Source organism: Triticum aestivum, chromosome 1B (assembly GCF_018294505.1).
Source record: "Triticum aestivum cultivar Chinese Spring chromosome 1B, IWGSC CS RefSeq v2.1, whole genome shotgun sequence".
Lineage (NCBI taxonomy): Eukaryota > Viridiplantae > Streptophyta > Magnoliopsida > Poales > Poaceae > Triticum > Triticum aestivum.
In genome coordinates this window covers 688186020-688189259 of record NC_057795.1, presented here as the reverse complement: position 1 = coordinate 688189259, position 3240 = coordinate 688186020, and the positions used below count along the sequence as shown (strand labels likewise).

Sequence of the window (3240 nt, the reverse complement as noted above, 5' to 3'; positions counted from 1 at the left end):
CAAGAATGCAAACGAAATCCAAGGGCAAAAAGAAAGTGCAAAGCAAAATTTACCTTTTTTGGTTTTTGGAAAGAACTAGTGTTCTGCAACATGGGTCTTGTTTGAAAAAAAAAATGGTTCAGGGGACATTGTAACAGGGCTCCTGTTGTAGAGGGCTGATCCCAACATATGTATTGTTTCAAAGGAAGAAATGATTCAACAGAGATTGCAAAAAAGCTCATGTTGCAAAGGGTCGGGGACAACACTAGGCTTGTAGCAAAGGTTGATGCTCATGTGGGAGAGATTAGGCGGCTATTTTCAGCAAACGGCTGCCAAGGTGATCGATCTTTTTAAATTATCACCCGACCAACGCGTAGCACTACCCCATGTTTGTGTCCAACACCAACCCTACTATTTTTTGGTCATAATCATATTAGTGGTCCTATCTTGATGGATGTCAAATACTTGGTACAACTTTACTCCGAGAAGGTAATAAGTGTGGCTCCCCTCTAAGCAGTCGAATCATTCGTTTTCTTAAGTGGCGGCGAGGGTTAAACCTCATCTCCAAGCAAAAACGGTGAGCTCGTGGATTCGCTTCCCTCCGCCTCCTGCTCCAGCGGCTGGTGGGGAGGGGGGGGGGGGAGAATTCCGGTGTCTTGGCTGCGGTTAGTAGTTTAGGTTAGTGCTTTTAGTCCTCACAAGGGGCAACGTTTAGGTCAAGGGAGGCGTTTGGGCGGACCGCGGTGCTTCTTCTTACAGTTGGTATTCCTGGCTCCGATTCACCTTGACTTCGTCCATCTGGACGGATTCAACAGACCTCCGACGTACATTCCTGCTGCCCCCTTGGGGCGGCAAAGCTAGGGTTTCTTGCCATGTGTGTGCGAGAACGAGATCCGGTGTGTGACACTTCAGATCAATTCAAGGTTTCGACAACGAGAGCGACTGTGGCTCCAGGGCGCTTGTCATTAGGGGCACGCGCGTGAAGCCTTCCCAACTGTCCTCGACAAGGTCCGGCCGGTTCCGGTAGGAGACCGACGATAGTAGCATTGTCAGCGGCTAGTTCTGGCGGCGGCGATAGTAGTCCTTCGGCGGTTTAAGGACCTCGATGTGATTTTTAGTATGTTTGGGGTGCTTTGTACTCCCGCTGACTTTTTATAATAGCTCCGAGTCTCTTCTCAAAAAAAAAAAATCTTCTTATCCCTAGTGTATTTTTTTCCATCCCCTTGAATGAAACCATTGGCCATAAAAATACCCGGCCAAAGCCGTGTGTGGCCACTTATTTTGCACAGCAGCACCCACCACTGTCTACTCCACTTCAGCACGAACAAAATATTCTTCCCCGAAAGCCAAGGAGTGCCCATTTTGCCGGCACGCCACGGTGGGCCCTTTTTTGCCTGCCTGCCTGGAGCTGGATGACTGAGACCAGACCACGGGCGCCTCACCGGTCAAGTCCAACCACCACTCGCTCGCAAAAGCCGGCGATCGCGGCGGATCCGACGACCCAGGCCGGGTCAAAGCCCATCCCCTCGAGATCCCCCGCCGCCCGCCCTGACCCCACGTGCCCCGGCCCCACCTGTCACCCCCCAGTCCACGCTCCTTCCCTCCCCTCCCCCAAAGCCACCACCCGCTTTCTCTCCTTCCTATTTCCCGCTTTTACTTTCCCCACTCCATTCTTTTACTCCCTCCCCTCTTCTCCCCCTCCGACCTCGCCCGCCGCCGTCGTCGAGCCTCCTCCTCCATCTCGGCGCGGTGTCGTTGGCCGCCCCACGCCCCTGGATCGGGGCGCGCGCGCGTGGGTTTCTTCACCCTCCCCTACACCCAGGTACGGTGATCCTGATCCCGGACGCTCCGGCCCCCCTGCTTCTTTCTTTCTTTCTTTCTTTCTTTCTGCGCGCGCTCCTCCGGTGCTCCGGTAGCCGTTCACCGACGGGATCCGTGCCGGCTCCGCTTTCCAATGCGGCTGTTGGTCGCGCTTGCTAGGTTGCTAGTGCTCTGCCCGCCGGACGGCGCGGGATCCTTCAGAACCGATTGGCAGATCTGCGGCTGTTCGTTCCAATGCGGTTCTGTGGCGCCGGAACGCGCCACTCTGGGTAGTGGGGAATGGCGCCCGATGTGTCTGACTCTGGATTGGTGGTGCCAGCGCAGAGGCAGGCTCCTGGGGATTTTTCTTGTCTGGTGGGATTCAGTTCGCTTCGCATGCAGCCGTCGCTTCTTGGCTCGGATGCTAGTCAATTCATAGTGTTTCGGTGACTGCATTATTGGTTCAGACTTCATAGAGATAGATAGATAGGCATCCAACTGTAGATGGACGCAGTCGTGGTTGGTAGGGATATCTAATTTTATCAACTATACATACACGCCACCCAAACCAAATAATAAGTGCAGTTCTCCGGTATAGTTCTTATTAAATTATGGAGCACCGCTCCCAAATTCATACCATCGAACTTATAACAACAACACAGCCCATTTTGATTATTACGAAATCGCAAAACCCGAAAGTCGCCAGCCAGCACCTACTCAGGGAGACATCTGAATTGTGCAGTGTGCACTTCACTCCCTGCTCAACTCACACACCGCAAGTCCAACAGTGGGATTGTATGGAACCAATGTATATGCAGTTGTATCATCGATTGCTCCGCGTCTTATCTCCAAATGGATTTACCATGACTTGATTAGTTCCAACGTTTGTTCATCTTGCAGCTGAAGAGAATCCTGCCGCTGCGGTTCTGTACCAAGTGGCTGGCGAGGAGCCGTGTGAGTTGCTGAAACAAGTGTGAACCTTGGAAGCTGGTAAAAGTTCTGTGGACCGGCAGGTCTGGTGTTGGGAAGAACCTTTTGTGATCAAATAATTTGAACAAGGTACAAACTCAAATGTTCCATGCACCTTGTATACGCACATAGCTGATTCATGTTAGTATTAACTGGGAATAAAAAGAGGCACCAGTTTTGACCCTTTGAAGAAGTGTGTATCCCTTGCTATTTTCTCTTGTACCAGTTTATGCATCTATTTAGTATTTACACCTAAACTAAGTAGACACTATTTTTTGAAAACAATGAAAACACTGCAAACATACCTTATATTTAGTTAAAGAAAGGAAAATATCAACCCAAACTCCATCATCTCTTTCTTCATGTACCTTTGTTTCCTCGTCCTCTTGCTGACCACTGACATATGAACCCAAGTCCAAGACTCCAAGCCAACGGGGCTCTGAACCTCTTGGCCTCTACCGTGTGTGTATCGCCACCTGCCCTTCAACTGCT

At 50.9% G+C, this 3240-nt stretch overlaps 1 protein-coding gene across 1 annotated transcript in view; it reads left to right on the top strand.

Moving 5' to 3' along the window:
- Positions 1-1586: 1586 nt before the first annotated feature.
- The window catches only part of LOC123149436 (uncharacterized), a gene marked incomplete in the record, with an annotated part of 5370 nt that continues 3716 nt past the window's right edge, over positions 1587-3240 (top strand). Inside the window, 2 exon segments of the mRNA XM_044569094.1 lie at positions 1587-1801; positions 2680-2838.